This window comes from Triticum dicoccoides, chromosome 7A, assembly GCF_002162155.2.
Source record: "Triticum dicoccoides isolate Atlit2015 ecotype Zavitan chromosome 7A, WEW_v2.0, whole genome shotgun sequence".
NCBI lineage: Eukaryota > Viridiplantae > Streptophyta > Magnoliopsida > Poales > Poaceae > Triticum > Triticum dicoccoides.
Genome location: NC_041392.1, coordinates 214,723,401 through 214,747,040, shown reverse-complemented (window position 1 = coordinate 214,747,040; position 23,640 = coordinate 214,723,401).

The window sequence follows — 23,640 nt, the reverse complement described above, 5'->3', positions numbered from 1 at the left end:
AAATACCAAAAACATTACTTTTGCTGTCTTTACTTTTTTTGCCGCTACCACCACTATCATATTACTTTGCTACTAAACACTTTGCTGCAGATACTAAGTTTCCAGGTGTGGTTGAATTGACAACTCAAATGCTAATACTTGAGAATATTCTTTGGCTCCCCTTGTGTCGATTCAATAAATTTGGGTTGAATACTCTACCCTCAAAAGCTGTTGTGATCCCCTATACTTGTGGGTTATCAGTAGGCTTGTCGTCCAGCATCGAGCGTAGGAGATGCTCCAACTTACGAATAATGCCCTTGAGTGTGATGATATGCTCTTGCAACAGAATATTTTCACGAGTTAGATACTTGTTCTGCACCCGAGCTATTTCAATCATCTTGAAAGCTTCAATTTCAGTAGGGGTAAGAAGATTGTGATGAGATTGAAGGATGTCTTCTTCTTCTTCTGCCGAAGCTTGATCCTCTATTGCCTTCTTGATCCCATCATCCTTGTTGATCTCCCCGGGTTCTTCTCTCTTCAGCTCTATCTTCATTAGCCAAGCATCATTGCCCTCATTGTTGGAGGAAGGGTACGACATGATGCCTAGCTTTGACAACTCTGGTAGAAAACAGCTCGAAACAAAAACCAAGGATAATCGCGTGGTACGGTGGTCAAAACCTTCGGGAGATTATATAATGAATTTTACTGACCAAAACAAGTATTGTGCCAGAAAATGGAGTCTGGAGGGCAGACGAGGTGCCCATGAGGTAGGGGCGCGCCCAGGGGGGTAGGGCGAGCCCTCCACCCTCGTGGACGCCTCGTGTCCTTCCCGGACTGCTTCTTATTTTCCTATTTCTTAAATATTCCAAAACGGAGAAAAATTGCTATTAGAACTGTTTTGGAGTCGGTTTACTTACCATACCACATACCTCTTCCTTTTCGGAGGCTGAACGTTCTGGAAGGTGTCCCTTATATACTCCTCCGGGGTTACGGTTTCAATAACATTAGTTCCAACATTTATAGGATTACCTGAGATATAATGTTTGAATCTTTGACCGTTCACCACCCTCGGATTTGTGCCTTCGAAGTTGTTGATTTTTATGGCACCAGAACGGTAGACCTCCTCGATAACGTAAGGACCTTCCCATTTAGAGAGGAGTTTTCTTGCAAAACATATTAAACAAGAGTTGTATAACAATACATAATCACCTACATTCAACTCACATTTTTGTATCCTTTTGTCATGCCATCTTTGAACTTTTTCTTTAAACAGTTTGGCATTCTCATAGGCCTGGGTTCTCCACTCATCAAGTGAGCTAATGTCAAATAGTCTCTTCTCACCGGCAAGTTTGAAATCATAATTGAGCTCTTTAATGGCCCAATATGCTTTATGTTCTAGTTCGAGAGGTAAGTGGCATGCTTTTCCATAAACCATCTTATATAGAGACATACCCATAGGATTTTTATATGCAGTTCTATAGGCCCATAATGCATCATCAAGTTTCTTGGACCAATTCTTTCTAGATCTATTAACAGTCTTTTGCAAAATTAGTTTAAGCTCTTTATTGCTCAGTTCTACTTGACCACTAGACTGTGGATGATATGGAGATGCAATTCTATGATTAACATCATACTTAGCAAGCATCTTACGAAAAGCATCATGAATAAAATGTGAACCACCATTAGTCATTAAGTATCTAGGGACTCCAAACCTCAGGAAAATAACTTCTTTAAGCATCTTAATAGAGGTGTTATGATCAGCACTACTAGTTGGAATAGCTTCTACCCACTTAGTAACGTAATCAACAGCAACTAAAATATGTGTATACCCATTAGAGGAAGGAAACGGCCCCATATAATCAAAGCCCCAAACATCAAATGGTTCAATAACAAGTGAATAATTCATAGGCATTTCTTGACGTCTACTAATATTACCAATTCTTTGACATTCATCACAAGACAAGACAAACTTACGAGCATCCTTAAAGAGTGTAGGCCAATAAAAACTAGATTGCAATAACTTATGTGTAGTTCTATCTCCGGCATGGTGTCCTCCGTAAGCCTCAGAGTGACACTTGTGTAAGATTTGTTCCTGTTCATGCTCAAGTACACAACGTCTAATAACACCATCTACTCCTTCTTTATAAAGATGTGGGTCATCCCAAAAGTAATGTCTTAAATCATAGAAAAACTTTTTCTTTTGCTGGTATGTGAAACTAGGTGGTATAAATTTAGCAATAATGTAATTAGCATAATCAGCATACCATGGAGCAGTACGAGAAGCATTTATGATAGCTGATTGTTCATCAGGAAAGCTATCATCTATAGGTAGTGGGTCATCAAGAACATTCTCTAACCTAGACAAGTTGTCTGCAACGGGGTTCTTAGCTCCTTTTCTATCAATAATATGCAAATCAAATTCTTGTAGTAGGAGAACCCATCTAATAAGTCTAGGTTTAGCATCTTTCTTTTCCATAATATATTTAATAGTAGCATGATCAGTGTGAACAGTTACTTTAGAATCAACAATATAAGGTCTGAACTTATCACAAGCAAACACAACTGCTAAAAATTCATTTTCAGTAGTAGCATAATTTCTCTAGGCACCGTCTAGAGTTTTACTAGCATATTGGATAACATTTAATTTCTTATCAACTCTTTGTCCTAGAACAACACCTACAGCATAATCACTAGCATCACACATAATTTCAAAGGGTAAATTCCAATCAGGAGGCTGAACAATAGGTGCAGAAATTAAGGCTTTCTTAATTATTTCAAATGCTTCGACACAATCATCATCAAAGACAAAAGGAACATCTTTTTGTAAGAGATTAGTCAGAGGCCTGGAAATTTTTGAGAAGTCTTTAATGAACCTCCTATAAAAACTGGCATGACCAAGGAAACTCCTTATACCTTTAATGTCCTTTGGACATGACATCTTTTCAATAGCATCAACTTTAGCTTTATCAACTTCAATACCTCTTTCAAAAATTTTATGCCCCAAGACAATATCTTCATTAACCATAAAATGGCACTTCTCCCAATTCAAAACAAGATTAGTTTCTTCACATCTCTGCAAAACTCGATCAAGGTTGCTTAAGCAATCATCAAAAGAAGTTCCATATACAGAAAAATCATCCATGAATACCTCAACAATCTTTTCACAAAATTCAGAGAATATAGCAGTCATACATCTTTGAAAGGTAGCAGGTACATTACATAAACCAATAGGCATACGTCTATAAGCAAAGGTACCGAAAGGACAAGTAAAAGTGGTCTTTTACTGATCCTCTTTTGACACAAGTATTTGAGAGAAACCAGAATAACCGTCTAGAAAGAAAAAATGTGTATGTTTGGATAATCTTTCTAGCATTTTGTCAATGAAAGGTAGAGGGTAATGTTCCTTTTTAGTAGCTTTATTTAGTTTGCGGAAATCAATTACCATTCTATAACCTGTAACAATTCTTTGTGGGATCAATTCATCTTTATCATTAGGAACAACAGTATTACCTCCCTTCTTAGGGACACAATGGATAGCACTTACCCAGTGACTATCAGCAATGGGATAAATTATACCTACCTCCAGAAGCTTTAGTATTTCTTTTCTTACCACTTCTTTCATTTTAGGATTTAACCGTCGTTGGTGATCAACAACCGGTTTAGTGTCTTTCTCCAATTTTATTTTGTGCTGGCATAGAGTGGGACTAATGCCCTTAAGATCATCTAGAGTATATCCAATAGCAGCATGGTGCTTCTTCAGAGTCTTCAAAAATTTCTCATCTTCCTGCTCTAAAAGGTTAGCACTAATAATAACAGGATATATCTTCTTTTCATCAAGATAAGCATATTTAAGAGTATCAGGCAACGGTTTAAGCTCAAACACAGGATCACCCTTGGGTGGAGGAGGATCCCCTAGAATTTCGACAGGCAAGTTGTGTTTCAAAATAGGTCCCTGTTTAAAGAATACTTCATCTATTTCCCTTCTTTCATTCATAAACATATCATTTTCATGGTCTAGCAAATATTATTCTAAAGGATCATTAGGAGGCACGACAATAGAAGCAAGACCAATAATTTCATCTTTACTAGGCAATTCTTTATTATGGGGTTGTCTATGAAATTTAGCAAAATTAAAATCATGAGACATATCCCCTAAACCAACATAAACAATATCCTCTTTGCAATCTATCTTAGCATTAATAGTATTCAAGAAGGGTCTACCAAATATAATGGGACAAAAGTCATCTTGTAGGGAACCAAGAACAAGAAAATCAGCAGGATATTTAACTTTCCCACACAAGACTTCAACATCTCTAACAATCCCAACCAGTGAAATAGTATCTCTATTGGCAAGCTTAATTGTAACATCAATACCTTCTATCTCAGAAGGTGCAATATCATGCATAATTTCTTCATATAAAGAATGAGGTATTGCACTCGCACTAGCACCCATATCACATAAGCCATGATAGCAATGATCTCCTATTTTAACAGAAATAACCGCCATGCCTACAACAGGTCTATGTTTATTTTTAGTATCGGGTCTGGCAATTCTAGCAGCTTCATCACAAAAGTAAATAACATGCCCATCAATATTATAGGACATGAGATCTTTAACCATAGCAATACTAGGTTCAACTTTAATTTTCTCAGAGGGTGTAGGTGTTCTAGTATTACTCTTACAAAATGCAGTTGAAGCTTTAGCATGATCCTTTATTCTAACAGGGAAAGGTGGTTTCTCAATATAAGCGGTAGGAACAATAGGATCAACATTATAAGTGATAATCTTTTCTTCAACTTTAATAGGTTCAACTACTTTTACTTCAATGGGAGGATGATATTTAAGCCACTTCTCCTTAGGGAGATCAACATGAGTAGCAAATGATTCACATAAATAAGCTACTATCTCAGAGTTAAGTCCATATTTAGTGCTAAATTCACGAAAAGCATTAGTATCCATAAAAGATTTAACACAATCAAACTTAGGTGTTATACCTAACTCCTTACCTTCTCGAGTTCCCAATCTTCATAGTTGTGTTTAATTCTTTCAAATAAATCCCATTTGAATTCAATAGTCTTCATCATAAAAGAACCAGTACAAGAAGTATCGAGCATGGAGCAATTATTGAGAGAAAGTCGAGCACACAAATTTTGAATAATAATTTCTCTTGAGAGCTCATGATTGGGGCATGAATATAAAATTGACTTAAGCCTCCCCCAATCTTGAGCGATGATTTCTCCTTCGCGAGGCCAGAAATTATATATATAATTACGATCACGATGAACCAGATGCATAGGATAAAACTTATGATGAAATTCCAATTTCAATCGGTTGTAGTTCCATGATCCAATATCATCACATAGCCTAAACCATGTCAATGCCTTTCCCTTCAAAGATAAAGGGAAGACCTTTTTCTTGATAACGTCATCGGTCATACCTGCAAGCTTAAATAATCCACAAACTTCATCCACATAGATTAAGTGCAAATCGGGATGCAATGTTCCATCTCCTATAAAAGGATTAGCTAGCAGTTTCTCTATCATACCCGAAGGAATTTCAATGTAAACATTTTCAGTAGATTCAGTAGGTTGAGGAGCAACTCTTTGCTCTACTGGTCGGGGTGAAGATACCCCGAACAAGCCCCTCAAAGGATTACTTTCCATAGTAACAAGTGACAGTAAATTTCAGCACACTATATAAATTTTTCCTTACCAAAGGCGCTTCACTCCCCGGCAACGGCGCCAGAAAAGAGTCTTGATGACCCACAAGTATAGGTGATCTATCGTAGTCCTTTCGATAAGTAAGAGTGTCGAACCCAACGAGGAGCAGAAGGAAATGATAAGCAGTTTTCAGTAAGGTATTCTCTGCAAGCACTGAAATTATCGGTAACAGATAGTTTTGTGATAAGGTAATTTGTAATGGGTAACAAGTTGTAACACCCCGATAATCATGGTACAGTAAACTCCTATTAATGACTGTCAAGTCATCACAATTATTTTGCTAATCATCACTTTGTTCCAAATCAACTTCAAATTCATATTCAATTTGCATGTCAAATTATTTTCTTCAAAAATTAAACAAAAATGTTGGTTGGGTTACAAATATTCACCAAGGAGTTATCATGTAGAAACCAACATCATTTGACTCATAGATAAATTCCTAGGATTTAATAAATGGTCCAACAACATTAAAATAAGCCTTTTTTAATTTTAAACAATTGGTCTAAATTTTCCAAATTCTCTAAAACTTTTTGTGCAGCCTTAGGATAACACCGTGTATTTATGTGCCAAGCTTCAGCTACCTCTAAGATCATTTGCTGCTAAAAGTAAATGCCAAATAATTAAATAACATACATAAAAAAAGGAAAGAGCTAGGCAGACTGGGCTCTAGTACACAGTGGACAGCCCAACCCACCTCACCTCTTCTCCCTTCTCGCTACAGGAGCACAGGGGAACCGTGGCGTCCATCTGCCGGCGATGGTCGTGCGTGGCGGCCATCCACGCCCACCTAGCCGCCTACAAAACCTCCCTTGTGACCCCCTGGCCGAACCCTAGCGCCTCCCCACTTCCCCTCCCCTCGCGCCGCTTTGCTCTCCCCCACAGCCACCCGACGCCATCGCCACTGTGTCGTCGTCGCCGTCGCGGCCACCGACCTCCCCGGCACCCAGGAGTACATCCAGGAGTTGCGCCGTCCTCGTGTGCGTCGATTTCGGGCACCTGTTCGACAGGAGCCGCACCGCATCACCACCCGCTCATCTTCTTCAACCTCGGAACGCCTGACGCCTTCGTCAAATCCATCACCGTCAAGCCCTTCCCGGCCTCTCCGAGCGCACCATCTACCCCGTGGTGAGCATCTCCCACGATTCCCCCCTTTTCCCCTTCGAATCGGTGTTGTAGACCCGCGCCCACCCGAGGCCGCCATGGCCGGACCTCACTATAGCCGCACCCGGGCTCCTGCATGCGCCTGCCCCAGCCACCCCGCACGCCCACGGCCCCTGCAGCCACCCACATGCCGTGCCTACTGGATGCACACGCCCGTAGCCGCCCCATGCCCTGTCGCTTGCAGCTGCTCTTGCCGCTGTGCTGCTACTGCTGCTTCACGCCGCTACTGTCAACTGCCTGCTGTTGCGTTACGCAGCTGCCGCTTGCCCTGCGCCCTACCGCGCCTATGCCGGATGCAGCCTTGCCGCGCCCGCCTGGGCCGCTTCCCGTCGCCGTCCTGAACCCCTGGCCGCTCCCGTGCGAGCTACTGGCCATGGCTGGCCATAGTCGCCGTGCGTTTGTGCGTGTGTGCACAGCCACAGTGAGGCCGGCTGGGCTCTGTCCACTAAGGCCGGCCCGTTCTAATTAGCTAGTACTAATTAGGTTAGTTAGGTGCTAATTAGCCTAATGGCCCAATGACAGTGGGCCCCCATCTAAATAACCTTTTCTTTTAACTACTGTCAATGACATATGGGACCCATGACACTGTTCGCTTTTGACCGAGTCAACACTTTGACTGTTGACTTCTGAGTCAGCACCCCTCTGGCCCCACATGTAATAGACTTGGCCAGAGTAGTACTAGGTGACATACGTGTTCTGTTTTTTTCTCGAATTTAATTTAATTCCAGAAATTTCAGAATATCATTTAAAACATTAAAAATTAATATAAAATGATCTGTAACTCGGATGAAAAAGTTTTATATATGAAAGTTGCTCAGAAAAATGAGACGAACCTGAATACGCTACCCACATACATGTGAGATGCCTCTAACTATCTGAACATGGAACTTTTCCCCTCCGGTCATCTGTCTGACACAGGTCCGGAACCGAGAAACATTCCTGGTTGAATCCCCCCTTCACCTATATCGTGTAGCCATACGTCAGGTCACACCCGGCACCGCTTTTTGACATGTTATGCTTTGTGGTGATATGTTGCTTTATATTTACTATTTCTTCCCCCTCTTCTCTCCGGTAGACCCTGAGACCGATGTCGCCCCTGTGATCGACTACGTCGACGACGACCCCTCCTTGCCAGAGCAACCAGGCAAGCCCCCCCTTTGATCATCCCGATATCTCCCATTCCATTCTCTCATGCTTGCATTAGATTTTGCTACTGTAATTGATTGCTCCTATTCTGATGCATAGCCTGTTTATTGTAACCTGCTGTTGTTACCTACCTACTTATCCTAAACTGCTTAGTATAGGTTGGTTAGTGATCCATTAGTGACCCCCCACCTTGTCCTTGTTGCCCCTGCTTCATCATCGAAGACCCGATCAACGGGATCGAAGACCAGGCCCCGACACCGCACATCACTTTCCCCTTAGTTGCTCGACACTACCGTGTTACTATCGAGTGCCGGGGGTGAGACCTCATCAGCACTTCTGATGTTACCCTGTAGTGTAGCTATTCGGTCGTGGTCATCGAGGGTGATTCCGCCTTAACCACTTCCGATACGACTCTGCCGTGCAACCCCTCAAGTGTTAACTTCGAGGTGACTCCTCTTACGTTCACCTTGATGATTACATCAAGTGGAATCCATCAAGGGTGATTCCTCAGGGTTTTCCTCTTGGTGTTAGACACACGGTTACTATGGTTACTATGACTTTACACTGAACCATGTTACTAAAGACAGGTCGACCTTGAGGGGTACCCGCGCGAGCTTAATTGCGAGTGATGTGGAGTCGGGTTGACCTAGAAGGTGTCCGCGAAATACTTACGAGGCGTGGCAGGGCATTCTTAGCCCTTTTTGCAAGTACTCGAGACGGGGCGACGGGGTCACATCGATCATGAGTCTTTGCTCGTTACCGCGCGTTCCTAATCCACTACGGTTTGGATATTTGATCCGAGGGGCCTCTGGCCTGATAGCACTAACCATCACGTGGGCATTGTATGGGCGTTCTGCGTCGTATACATCAGCCGAAGCTTAATAGACGTCAGCGACTGAGCGGCGCGTGCCGGGTTGGACTGCGTAAGCTCCTGCCTTGTTGAAGGAGGTAGCTAGGTCTGCTCACCGGCTGCCCACGCAACATGCAGGAGTTCCCCGGGAGATGGCCCATGACCCCTAGGGGCATAGGTTTAGTCCGGTGTGCTGACCTCTCTATTAAGCCTAGGTCGGGTTGCGGCGTATTGTTTGGCCGAGTCCGGGCATGACCCAGGAAAGTGTGTCTGGTCGGAGTTAATCGAGCGTGGTGGGTAAGTTGTTGCACCCCTGTAGGGAAGAAAACATCTACCGATAGCCTGTCCTACGGTAACAGACACTTGGAGTTGTATCCCGATAGATACAACTAGAACTGGATACTTGTGATGAGAAATGGATTGTGATGAGAAATGGATGGTGATGAGAAATGGATAGTATGGCTTTGGGATTGCTTTCTCGCAGGGAGTCGAGAAAGGATCTCTGGCCGAGGTTGATAACACTACTGCTACTTTACTTTATGCTACTCTACTCCCTCCTGTTGCTGCAAGATGGTGGTTTCCAGAAGATGCTAGTCTTCGATAGGCTAGGCTTTCCCCTTCCCTTCTGGCATTCTGCAGTTTAGTCCACAGATACAACCCTTTCCTTTGATATAGATGCATACTAGTTTAGATCTGATGTAAGTCTTGCGAGTACTTGGGATGAGTACTCATGGTTGCTTTGCTACTTCTTTTCCCCCATACCCGATTGTTGCGACCAGATGACGGAGCCCAGGAGCCAGACGACGCCACTGATGACTACTACTACTCGGGGGATGCCTATTACTATGTGAAGACCGCCGATGACTAGGAGTAGTTAGGAGGCTCCCAGGCAGGAGGCCTTGCCTTTTCGATCATTGTTGCTTTTGTGCTAGCCTTCTTAAGGCAATCTTGTTTAACACATGTCTGTACTCAGATATTGTTGCTTCCGCTGACTCTTGTGTATTCGAGCTTATGTATTCGAGCCCTCGAGGCCCCTGGCTTGTAATATAAAGCTTGTATTATTTTAATTTGTGTCTAGAGTTGTGTTGTGATATCTTCCCGTGAGTCATTGATCTTAATCGTACACATTTGCGTGTATGATTAGTGTATGATTGAATGGAGGGCGTCACAAGTTGGTATCAGAGCCGACTGCCTATAGGTAGCCCCCTTTCCAACTCCTTGGCCGAAGTTGAGTCTAGTCACTACAAAAACTTTTACTAACATGGTTGTGTGGCTTATGGGCCCACGTCACCTATGGGTGGTATTAGGATCTTTTACTCCTCGTCTATACTCTGGGACTCTGATCTCTCTTCTATTCGGGTTAAAGATTTTACTAACTCTAACCTTAGATTTTACTAACTCTAACTAGAACATTTCAAAAATACTCTTCGATGTTTTACCGAGACCCTTGTGCCCTTCACCATTGCAATTCCCAACCACCGATGAATCCCTATGGATGGCCACATACACTTGCCGTCCAAACCTTCTTTTCCAATTGCTCTTGTTATTACAAGATACCCTGAAATACTTTCTGATATTCTTAAAATACGTTGCGCCTGCTGCTTTGCAGCTCCTTTTTCGCAATGAATACATGTTCAAATAATTCCTCACACTTATCGAGGATTTGTTCATTCCTAGTTATTCATGTGTTTCACAAAATATCTTGAAATGTTATTCAACCTTCCGAGAATCCTTTGCAACCTATTGCTTTGGAAAGTCTTGCGTGCCGGCATTATGGTTAATTCCATATTTCTAGTAATCTCCGTTGACATCCTATGTCTCTATCGTTTTGAGTCCCTTCATCCAATTTGTTGTGAATGCTCGAAATCCTCAATCAGATCCTAGCATTCATCCTTCCGGCTCGGACGTCACTCCGAACATGGGGTTGTTCTTGGCAAATGAAACCTTGGTTGATTGTCGATCTATATCGATTCAACTCAATTATCTTTTGATGAGAGCCTCTGCTTCTGGTCTTCTGATATGAAAAATCATAATTCCTTTGTAATTAAGCTTTGAAATTATCCAGATATTTCTATAATCTGATGCCTTTGCACTATTTCTTCTTCTGGTTGAGCATCGATACTCACATCAAATTGTTTGTGGTCCACTATATCCGTTGGTGGATTATTATCTAATTGTTCCTGCCTATTCTCAAACCCTTGAGTTCTTCCCCTGATACATAATGCCTTTGGTAAATTGTGTCACCTGCCTTTTGCCAGCCAGGCTCTACTTCTGAGCTTGAGTTATTTACCCCTAAAGTTTGTGTTATATGTTCCTAAGATGCCCCAATGGGTTGAACTTATGCCTTCCATAATCCGTGTGAACCCCAGAGTTCTCACGAGTCTTACTCTTCTAGTACTTCACCAGATAAATCTTCCGCGTTACAATTTCTTTGAAAAACGAGGAGTGAATGAAAGGTTATGCACTGAAGAAGTGGGAGTCGACCTTGAACTTTGTTTTCATGCCCATGGACCCTATGTAGAACTTATCATGGAAGCTGCTCGTAAAAATAATTATTTCCATGGTACAAGTTCATCTTGTATCTGTGAATTGATCCATTACAATCGTGGTTCCGACCATAGTTCCTCCTTGATTCCATTTCCCGAATAAGTTAAAATACTTTCACTTTGCAGATCATTTCACCCGTCCAACCTCTACTCCGATTTACCTTCCGATATTACCCCTAGTACTTGTTACTGGGAAGTTTAATACCCTATCGCATCATTCCTACCTTGATCGGCTATATTTTTTTATCATGCCAACTTTTAACTGTGCTACCTGGTCATTATGCCCGGAGCAACTTCCGACGATGAGCTAAGCTTACGTAGATCTTCCTCATCTTATCATTTCACCTCGAACAACAAGCTTGACTTCGAGCTTGTGTCGAATCTGTGGTTCTCATAGCATTTCACTTCATCCTTCCTTTTCTGCTCGATGGCATCTTCATAGAGTCTCTCGACAAAATTTGACGTGATCAGCATCAACATTTTGACTTCTGTTGAGATGACAATTGAATTCATGGTGAGAAATACCATCCTTGACCTTCGATGATGTGAGTTATCATCGACAACCCCCCTTGTCTTCTTTCCAAGACATGTTTGATCATGTCTAGGTTATACCTTGGACTCCCTGCTATTCCTACAATTGTTCCTTTAGTATTTCCTGTGATCTTCAACTCCAACCCCTACTTGGAACACCATGTTAATGTTACCTCGAAGCATGACTAAGGTATTCTGAATAGCAACAAGAACATTGGAAGTGCATTGCCATATGTTTCTTGCTCTATTATCCAAACACCGTTGTATGGATAACATCATGAATTCCCTTGCCCCTTTATCCAAATGGTGATGTACTTGTTGATCTAACATGTATATCATGCTCTACTTTTCCTTGGAAAAGATACACTCCTAAATCTTGTTTATAAACACATTTTTCTTTCCATTGGTTTGTTTAACCTTTCTTGTGACCTACATATGTTATAAGCAGAAATAATTCCCTGCTTATGGAAAACACCCTAGTGTACCACTCTGTCAGCAAGACCCTATTACTATTGTTGATGACATTTCAGTAACCACCGATGGATGAGAACTTTGCCTATAGGTCCACCTCGTTCAACGAGCAGGAAAATGGTTCTCTTCGTCCCTCGCCCTTGGTACCGATGTTGTCACCGACATAACGGGCATGCTATCCTCTGACATGCCTTGCTATCATGTATGTGCAAAACATCATCGCCCTTTATTTTTCAACACACACTACTAGGAAAAGGCCTACTAGTGGCACACCAGTTTGGCCTACTAATGGCGCACTACTGGTGCGCCACTAGTACCACGCCACTAGTATTTTTTACTAATGGCGCACCACTGGTGCCATTAGTATCTGGTATACTAATGGCGCACCACGCCGTGCGCCATTAGTATAGACCACCATGCGCCATTAGTATGCCTCCCAGGGGGCCATATTTACCCATGTGCTTTGGCATACTAATGGCGCACTGTGGGGTGATGCGCCATTAGTATCCTTTGGCATACTAATGGCGCACTGTGTAGTGATGCGCCATTAGTACCCTTTGGCATACTAATGGCGCACTTTGAGGTGATGCGCCATTAGTATGAATATTAGGTTTTTTTTTACTTTTCTGATTTTTGCACAGGTTACAAAATGTATTATTGGACAGAATATAGACAGCAGCACACAGCAACAGCAGATTCATCGAATACAATAGAAGATTAGTCTCCGAATACAATTCATCATATTAGTCTCCGAATTCAAAAGACCGAACAAAGATAAAACATTACAAGTCTCGAGACCGCGAGTAACGAGTTTGTCTTTACATTACAAGTCGATATCAATCATCTAAACTACCATCACATAGAAGAGAGCTGCGGTCATCACGATGAGCATCATCGCGATGAAACTGGTCTTCATCCGGTTCCTCCAACGCTCCCTCCTCTCTCCCGCTAGATAGCGGGCGTATCTAGCTTCCGCCTCCGCCCTAGTGGTGTACCCTTTGTAACTGTTACCACTGAAATGGTGAACCTATCTCCGACACTCCTCCCAGTCGTCGTAGACTCCGGGAATCTTACCCTTGTACACGACATACGACGGCATCTCTATGCACAAGCCAAACAACAGACAATACATAAGCAATATATAAGTATGCAACAAAAGGATTGGAAGAGAAAAGCAAGACATTAATAGCATGATTCATGGTCCTACTAATAAATAGCATTGATTACATCTAAGCTGAACGACTGTCCAAACCAAAGAGACATGCAATTCATTAAAGTTTAATTACAACATGAGGCAATCAATGTTTCAGAACTACACATAGCATCACTACATTCGACTCGACTCATGGGACCGGAGCGTGGATGAAGCCGCCGTCTGTCGTGATGGTCATGAAATCGCGGGCGTTGTCAGCCTGCATTTGTAGCATTGTGTCTATCTCACTGTTGGATGGTTGATATCTAAGGTAGAACCGCCCCGAGGTATGAAGGACATCTTGATGGATGATTTCTGCTAACTCCGACTGGATGCGAAAGAATTCTTGTCTGATGTCCGCGTCCTGGATTGCCGACAAGCTCGCGGCCCAATCTTTGAGATTATCTGGTAGCAGAAGGTGATGATGGTCCCGTACGATCGCCCGCATGTGATGGAGGGCATACTAGACATCCTTCTGACCGCCAGGCGGCTGCTTGACGCAACAGAACTTAGTATTGTGGGCGAACACGTGCCTGCCGTACCTACGAACTGGCCTGGTGAAGGTGCCTCTAGATTTGGCGTAGCCGGGGAGAACATCATCAAGAACTTTCTTGATATTTGTGTAGTCTATCTTGGAGTCACGGTTCGGGTCGAAATACGTGGCCATGGAATATTTCAGGCTTAAGAGGATGAGTGTGCAATGTGTGTCACTGCATAGAACACAGAATGTTAGAAAAAAGAAAGAACGATCGAAATCTAAGAAATCATTTGTTTCGGGGCGGTTAAGGGATGACTTACTCGGGAAAGTAAGACACGAGGAAGTTATCCTTATCTAGGTTTGCCAGAATGACGCCTTCGAGGTGTGAACTCGCGACTTGGCGGTCCCCAGCGCTGCCCAAGAGCTTGGCACGCATGTAGAAGGGGTCGACTATCACGATGTCTGGGGTCTTGTCTCTAATGATCCGCATCTCCATACTCAGCAAAAACAGCCGAACGAAGGTGTAGTGCAGCGGATGAAGGTTAAACATAGCAAAGATGTCATCAAACCGCAGGACGATCGTACCCCCGATGGCGCCATCCACAAAGCCCTTGCCCTCTGGCACCTTGGCCACGAAAACTGGGTATGCCACTCATTCTCTCTGAGACGCCACTTCTCCAAAGAAAGAATATTGTCATGCAGACTCCACATAGCACCGGTTGTAGCATTGAGCATATTTGTCGGTAGCATCGCCCTACTCGCCACATGCACCCTCCTCGAGATATCCTTAGGTGAAGGTGGCCCGTCCTAACCACGGATCGTACTCAGTGTCGGTTGGCTCGCACCGGCGCCCTTTTTAGCCTTTCGTTTCCATCCCTTCTTCTTGATCTGCTGTAATGGGACCGAGTTCTGCTCACAGGCCGCCTTCTTGAGCGTGTTGGGGTTGATAATATTTGGCACCTCAGCTATTTGAGGCTCAGTGAAGGCGGCAGCTGGAGGCGTCTCCTGAGAACTGAATGCCAGACGACGCCTCTTGCAATTGGGTTTCTCTGTCGTACCAGCTAGAACGCGGTCGTCTTGGTTGGGTTCTTGAGAAGGAGGCCCGCAGAACTCGTCACCGTACCCATGTTCGGCAAAGTTCTTATCGACTTTGGTAAATGTACCATCATCGTTGTCGTCGTCCGGATCTTATGCCATATGCATGTCCGGATCCTGTGCCATAGGGATGTCTGGCATGTCCGGTAGCGTTGCGGCGTTCTTGCCATGTCTTGGCATCGACACGACTGGCGGTCTTGTCTGTGGGGTGGTGTCCCCCGCCCCCAAACGAATCTAGCTCTTTGGCCAAAGTAGGGGCCAGCTTACGCAGGCGCTGAGGGTCATCTCTTCTTCTTTGTCGGCCCAAGCGGGTCGAATCGGAGGTAACAGCTCGTCGCAGCCTGGTAGCACCCGAACCACTTCAACCCTATACACTATGGGTGGCATCGGATTACCGTGGAACACGGGGTTGCCTGGTTGAACAATTCTGCCCTTGGCGACATCGACCAACTCGCCGCCCACGAAGTGCAGGAGAGTGCAAGGAACGTCGGCGGCGCCCTACGAAAACATGTAGGGCGTTAGGGATGCCCAGTCAAAGGCAAGGAGATGAAGTCATCGGCCGAGAGGCTTAGTTACCGTGATGCCGTCGAGCTCGGCTAATGTCGAGGCACTGCCAACTGCGGGCGTGCGACTGACGGAGGGGCCGCTTGCTGGCGAGGTGCCGGCCGGCGTACACCCGGGTGCATTAAGCTCCAATCCCTGTGCTGGCGCCGGAGACATGAATACCGCCTCCGCCGGAGACACCAATGGCGCCGCCTGCACGTTGTTCGAGTTACTGGCCGTGAAGCTGGGAACCGGGGGAGGCCCCTGTTGGCCGCCCGCAATCCACGTCGTCAGCCCATGAATCAATGTAGGCACCATGGCGTTGAGCGTCGTTCCCAATTGTTGTTGCACTTGCTCTTGGACAATCTCCGGAATCCGCGCCACTTATGCCTTGAGTGCTTCAACCTCGTGCGACTGGCTTTCCGAGCTGGTCTTTTTCTCCTTTCACCCTCCAGCGGTATAGTATGACGACCATTTTGTGGTTAAGCCTTTGTCGGCCACACGACCAGCTGACGTCGGCTTACTGAGCTTATCCTTGTTTTTCATTACGTTCACCACCCTATTTAAAGGGGTGTCGAAAGGGGAGCTCTGAGACGACCCCGCGCTACTGCTTTCATTGTCCTACGGAAGGAACGTGAACCATTTAGAAATATTGCGGATTAATTAGAATGCAACCATAGGGAGCTAATTACGCGGGGGATGTATTCCTTACCCGAACAAGCTCAAGCGCCCTGGTCTTCGGATCCGTGGTAAGCTCCTTTGTTACCGGGTCCTCCTTGTACCGGGCCCTGAGAAAGTTCCTGGTCTGCTTGTCATGGTATTTCTCGAAGTGGGGCGGTAGGCCTTGCTCGGCACGCTCCGCGTCCTCCTTGTCCCATATAGGCTCCGCCACTCTATAACCGCCGGGACCGAGTTGGTGGACCCCTAAGTTCAACTTCCGCATTTCTTTCCCCCACTGACTTGATTCGGAGGTTGCGCTGCTCTCGCACTTGATCTTGAACTCTTTGTAGTCATCTTCGCTCATCAAAGGATATTTCGCCTTGATCTTCTCATAACTATCACCTTTTTCAATCATTGCCTTCACCATGCTTTTCCAAGTAGACAGGGCCGTGCTCATCCTCGTGAGGGTGGCACCGTTCACTTTATTCCCTGAGAGGCGTGTGTTTGCAAACTCAGCGGGGAACTTGTATCGTTCGTGCAGCTTCGTGAAGAGGAGGCTGCGCAAATTCCCTCGATCCTTATGCCTTAAGTTCTTGGTGTTGATCGAGACGGTGCTCCGGAGAATGCACCCGAGCTGAACCGAGTACCCCTTGACTACGTGTTTGGACGCCGTCGGATGCCCGTCGGAGTTCACTTCAGTAAATTCCTCCCTGACGGTGTCGAGCACGCTCGGGCGCCGGTCCTTCCATTGCCTCTTCGGTTGGCTGCCATCTGTGCGTGCGCCGCCATCATCAGTGGTGGAATCCGCGGCACCATCATCCGTGGTGTCATCCCCGACGCCACTAGGGGTTGTGTAGTCAGGATCGGTGTCTTCCGCGGCACCTCATAGCGGTGAGGTTCTTCCTCCAACTCCTGGGACAGCTCCTAGAATTGCTTGCTGCCCGAACCGCCGGCCTCATCATGGTGGGCCATGTTTCGCTCTAAATAGGAAAAAAGTTTGGTCAAAAAGTTGGTTATTGTCAAGGAACAAGATCATGGTCTCATAATTTAGGGTTTTTTGACACTGAGGCATCCTAAAAGCTAAGCTTTTATCATTTAGGGTTTGTCGACGCCGAGGCACCCTAAAAGCCTAAGCGTACATCATTTAGGTTCTCATCGACACCAAGGCACCCTATAGAAGCCAAGTTAAGTTTTCATCATTTAGGGTTTATCGATGCTGAGGCACCCTAGGTTGGGCCTAATCACTTGGCACTAATCACTTGGCTCTATTGCCACCTCTGTTGGGTTTATCATCTAGGGTTTATCGATGCTAAGGAGAATTCTAAGTTGGGCCTAATCACTTGGCTCTATTGCCACCTATGGTTTAATGCAGCAAGAATGGCGGGGCAGTTGATCCTACTTAACTAACTACTAAGATACCCCGACCCATGCATTAGTCGCAAGTACCCCATATGTCCTTTTTTTAGCAAAGTCATGCTAAAATTCACGGAAAATTTCAGCATGACCTTTGCTGAAAATAGGACATATGGAGTACCCGAATTTGCCGGAACGGAAGTTAATCGACATTCCAGCAAACTCAAGGGCCTCTCGGGGTACCTGCAAATTCATCACGACACAATGGTCGGAGACAAAACCCAGCAACTTTACAAGTCTTTCACAGATTTGTTTGCAAGTTCTGATATGTAATAAAGATGAGCCTCAAAGATGAGCCTCCAATGCTGATTTGTTTGCCTCAAGACAAGATGAACCTCCAATGAAACAAGTAATAAAATGTTTGCAAGTTCTGATATGTTTGCAAGATGAACCTCCAATGCAACAGTCTTAGACATTAGGACACTACAATGATTTACAACCTTATGTAAAGTGCCAACTCCACAGATTTCTTTTTCACAACTTTTATATTATTTCTAGAAGCAACACAACAAGGTTAAACACCAGAATCTTGAGTCTAATTAAACCCTAAAATAAACATTTCTCTTTCCCCTCCCCCCTCCTATCCCTCTGTCTCTCTTTCCCAGCTCCAACCCCAAACACAAATTAAGTTAGCCATGGTTTAAACACCAGCTCATTCATTCTCACCTCTGGTCCAGGTGCTCTTCTCCTCCTCCTGCCTCTATCCTCTCCCTCAGCCCAGGAACACCTGCACATTCACAGCAAAAAGCAACAGCTTGTTCAGACACTTCTTTTTTACTGTGTTATTCCAGCTGTAGCCTTTAGTAGGCTTCAGCGGTAATTTAAAGCGGCGCATACAACTGTGCGCAGGTAAACTACTAGTATTGCCGCTGCTGGCTCGCGAAATGGCAACAAAAAGGACTCAAAAGGAGTTCTTCACTTTCCCTCTTTTGGGGTACGGTACTCCGGCTATTTAAAGCTTCATTCACATCAATCATGTGAGGTTTAGCCATTGGGGAAGCCAAAGTGAGCTCTTGACACCCAACCTTGGTTCCCTCTACTTCTAGAACTTCCTTGGCTTAAGCTATGGACAATCTGTGTTCTTGCGAGGTGTGTTGTTAACTCCTCAAAGAAATGGACACACGGACTCGAGCCTTGTGCTAGGAAAAAAACTTTGCTTCAAAAGCAAATAAGAGCAGGAGTGCAAGCATCTAATGCTTGATGCTCTTCTTCTTGCCACTTGCAGCACTTCAACTTGCCTCCTGATCCTCCTAATGCACCATCACAAAATTAGGTTCGGGTTAACCCAATGGTTCCAGATTATTTAATGTGTGTGGCCCAATTGATCTAGGGTTTACTCAATGGAGAGTAGTACTAGTATAGAAGTAAACAAAATCACGAGAGCTTGCGCCTGAATCTACCGACACCCAACCATGGCTAACTTAATGAGCTCCAATTCCCATTATTATACACTACTAGCTAAGGAGAGGAGCAAGAGAGGAGAAGAGAGGCAGAGGGAGGAGGGTTACCTGACCACGATGAGGTGGTGGCCGGAGCAGAGACGGCGAGCTTGGGGGAGGCGGGGGTAGACGGCGGGGAGGTCGCGGGCCTCCTCTCCTGGTGGACGTGGGGCGGCTCCGAGGCTCCAAGACGGCGGGTTTCTAGGGTTTCAAGGGAGGCGAGGGAGGCGGGGCTCGGGGGGAGGCGGCGCTCGAGGGGGAGGAAGGGGAGAGGGAGGCGGCGGGGGCGCGTGGGCGGCTGCGGCGCAGTGGGTCGGGGCAGCGGCGGCGGCGGCACGGTGGAGGGAGGGACGAGGGAGGGAGCGGCGTGGTGGAGGGAGTGAGAGGGATGAAGTGTCTGGCGAGAGGGAGGGACAAGGGAGGGACGAAGTGTATGGATGGGGGAAGATTACTAATGGCGCACCCCCTGGCGGTGCGCCATTAGAATGTTTTTTATAGCAATGGCGCACCAGCGGGACCGTGCGCCATAAGTATTCTTTTTTTTAGATAGCAATGGCGCACCAGCCAGCCGTGCGCCATAAGTATTCTTTTTATTAGATAGCAATGGTGCACCAGCCAGCCGTGCGCCATAAGTAAGATTTTTTATTATTATTTTGTTGCATCTAATAATTTAATAGAAAATGAATATGAATATGAAACAGTAATTTTTTTTATAAAAATAGTAACAATTTTTTAAAAAATATCATCAGATTTGTTATTTGAAAATATTTATGAATATAAAAAAATATCATCAAATTTGTTATTTGAAAATATAATCAAATTTGTTTTTTGAAAATATAATCAAATTTGTTTTGTTTGGATTTTTAGTTGCATTCATTTGTGACGGTGGAGCGGGGGAGGGTGCGGGGGTTGTCGGTGGTGGTGGAGCGGGGGGTGCTCGGCGGCGAGGGGGATCTGGCAAGGGGGATCTGGCGAGGGGGGATAGCGATCGAGATGGAGGGGGGTCAAGATCGAGTGTCCTCATCAATATTCAATATTTTTTCATGAATTCAAAAAGTGCCCATGAAATTTAAAAATATTCATGATAGTTCAAAAAGTGCCCATGAAATACAATCGAGAAATGAAGACTACAATTTAAATACAATCGATCTTAGCTAGCTAGCTATCTGTTCACAATCTTCTTGCCCTTCTTTTTCACAAATGGAGTTCTTCTGTGGAACGGACGTCCTTTAGGTAGGGTGGTCCTGCTTCTTCTTGTGGTGTATGTTGCTACTTCATCGTCGTCGTCATGTTCGATCTTTGGGTCGCCGTACTTGTTGAAGTCTTGCTCATTGGCTACTCCATCCATTCCGATGATCTTCCTTTTGCCTCTCCTCACGACAACACGACTGGGCTTTGACGGGTCGGTAATGAAGAAGCATTGGTCCACTTGGGAAGCCAGTACCCATGGCTCATTTTTCGCGGTGACGTTTGCGCCTGCGGTCTTGGATTTGGCTTCGGGTATAACCATGATGGTGAAATACCGGTCTTCTTTTAGGACACTCTCGGCCCATCTGACACGGAACATCGGGACCTTCTCTCCAGCGTAGCTCAACTCCCAGATCTCCTCGATCCTTCTGTAGTATCTGTCCTTGTCGTTACCGGTGTAGGATTCCATCGTTACCCCGGAGTTCTGATAACCATCGCTCTTCATGTCCTTGTCCTCGGTGTAGAATGTGTAGCCGTTGATATCGTACGCCTCATAGGTCATCAGGTTGTGCTCGGTGCCCTGTGACAAGGCGTACGAGTTGTTCTTCCGCGGAAGAATCCTCATGTAAAGGGTACGACAGAAGCTTCTGCTTGAACCAACGCGTGAAACATGAGTTGTGCTCTTTGATTATATCTCTGTCCGTCCTCTGTTGGCCTCGGTCATTGTACGTATTCTCAATAAAGGTTTTGTGCTCTACCACCCAAGGATTGACCACGTCTATGTGTTGTAGCGTGACTAGGTTTGCTCTCTCAAAGTCGGCGAGTCGACCCTCGAAGTCGACATGCATTTCGCGGCGACCCTCACGGTGACCCCATCCAGCGAGCCTGCCGAGGTGCCTGTTGACGGGCAGACCAACAGGGTTCTCGATGCCTAGATAATTCGTGCAGTAGGAGATGCACTCTACGGTCAGAAAGCCCCTGGCTATACTTCCCTCTGGACGTGACATGTTGCGAACGTATCCTTTGATGACACCATTCATCCTTTCGAACGGCATCATGCTGTGCAGGAACGTCGGCCCGAGTTGGATGATATCCTCCACGATATGGACCAGCATAGTATCACCACGATCTCTTCCTGTAGCCTTCTGAGTTGCCTCACGCCAACCGACTTTCGAGAGATGACGTCGAAAAAGTTGCATAGGCCAAATAGCATTTTACGGACATGCGCGTCCATGATCCCACGAATTGCAACTGGAAGTATCTGTGTCATCAGCACGTGACAGTCGCGAGACTTCATCCCGCTGAACTTCTGCTTCGCTGGGTCTAGGTATCTGCTTATCTTCCCCGCGTAACCGTAAGGAAGTTTTACTCCTACGAGGGAGGTGAAAAACTGCTCGATCTCCTCCTGACTTAGAGTGAGCACGCGGGAGGGTAGTCATTTCCGGTCTTCTTGGCCTTTTTGCCTTTGCGACGACTTTCTGTGTCCTGCTTTGCCTCATCATCATCATCATCATCATCATCATCATTAGCGTGAAGCTCCTGCCTGATGCCCATTGATTTCAAGTCTGCCCTTGCTTTCGGCTCATCTTTGGTCCTCTCTGGCATGTTGAGCAGGGTACCAAGCAGGCTCTCGCACACGTTCTTCGTGATATGCATGACATCAAGGCTGTGAGGCACACGGTGGATCTTCTAGTACGGCAAGTCCCAGAAAACAGACCTCGTTTTCCATACCTTTAGCAGCGGCTCTGGCGCCTTTCGCTTCTTTCCCGGCTCTGGCGCCTTTTGCTTCTTTCCCGGCAGTGGGCAATCTTTCCAATTTTTCAACAGCCCGTCTATTTCCTCGCTGCTCCTCGTACGCGGGCATCTTCGGGGTTCGGTTTCACCATCAAACAGATCCTTGCGTTTCCTCCATGGGTCATTGTCGCGAAGCCACCTTCGATGTCCCATGAATACGGTTTTAGAAGACCCGGGATCTCTATCTAGCTGGCAATACGTTGTGTCATCCATGCACCTGACGCATCCAGAAAATCCGTGGACCACCTGCCCCGCGAGATATCCGTAACCGAGATAGTCGTGCACCGTCGTGAGCAGTGCGACTCTCATAGGGAAATATTCTTTCTCTGCGGCGTCCCACGTATTGGCTGGCATTTTCCACAGTGTGTCTAGCTCCTCTTTCAGTAGCCCCAGATACAGATTGATGTCGTTCCCTGGTTGTTTTGGCCCTTCAATTAGCATACTCATGTGAATGTACTTCCTCTTCATGCACAACCAGGGGGAGGTTGTACATCCACACAAACACAGGCCATGTGCTATGTGTGCTTCTCTGGCTACCAAGCGGATTGACTCCATCGGTGCTCGCGCCCAGCACGATGTTCCTTGGATCATTCCCAAATTCTGGGTCTTCAAAGTTCAACACTTGCCACTGGCTCGCATCCTTAGGGTGACTCAGCATCTTGTCTTTTTTATTTATCGCCAGATCATTTCCGTCATCTTCCCGCTTCTTCTCCTCCCTATCAGTGTGCCAACGCAGGAGCTTTGCTACCTTAGGGTCCGCGAAATACCGCTGCAGACGAGGAGTGATCGGAAAGTACCACACCACTTTTCGAGGAGCTTTCTTCCTCTTCTTGTATCGAGTGACGCCGCACACCGGACATATGGTAGACTCCGCGTGCTCGTCCCGATAAATGATGCTATTGTTCATGCACACATGGTATTTCACGTGCGGTAAATCCAGAGGACACACGATTTTCTTCGCCTCCTCGAAACTGGTAGGGCACTTGTTCCCCTTGGGAAGACGCTCGTGCCAAAATGACATGTTCTCGTCGAAGCATGCGTCGGTCATTTTGTGTTTTACCTTCATCTCCAGAGCCATGAGCGTTACTTTCAGGCGGGTATCTTCGGGCCTGCATCCTTCATACAATGGAGTAACTGCGTCTATCTCCAGTTGATCCAGCTTCGCTTTCTCTCGGGCGGCAGCTCTTGCGTTATCCGTCTGCTTGAGAAGCAGCTCTTGAATATGAGGGTCCTGCACCCAGCCTCCATCGTCGTCTGCTCTGGCATCTTCATCTTCATGATCATGCCCTTCATCTTGATCTTCCTCATCATCATGTTCGGCATCTTCTACATGATGACTATGTACAGCATCACCGTCGTGATCATGTCCTGGAGATTCTTCGTCTTCTCGCCCACCCGAGCCGCGGTGGTTGTCTTGCTGCCCTTCCTCATTT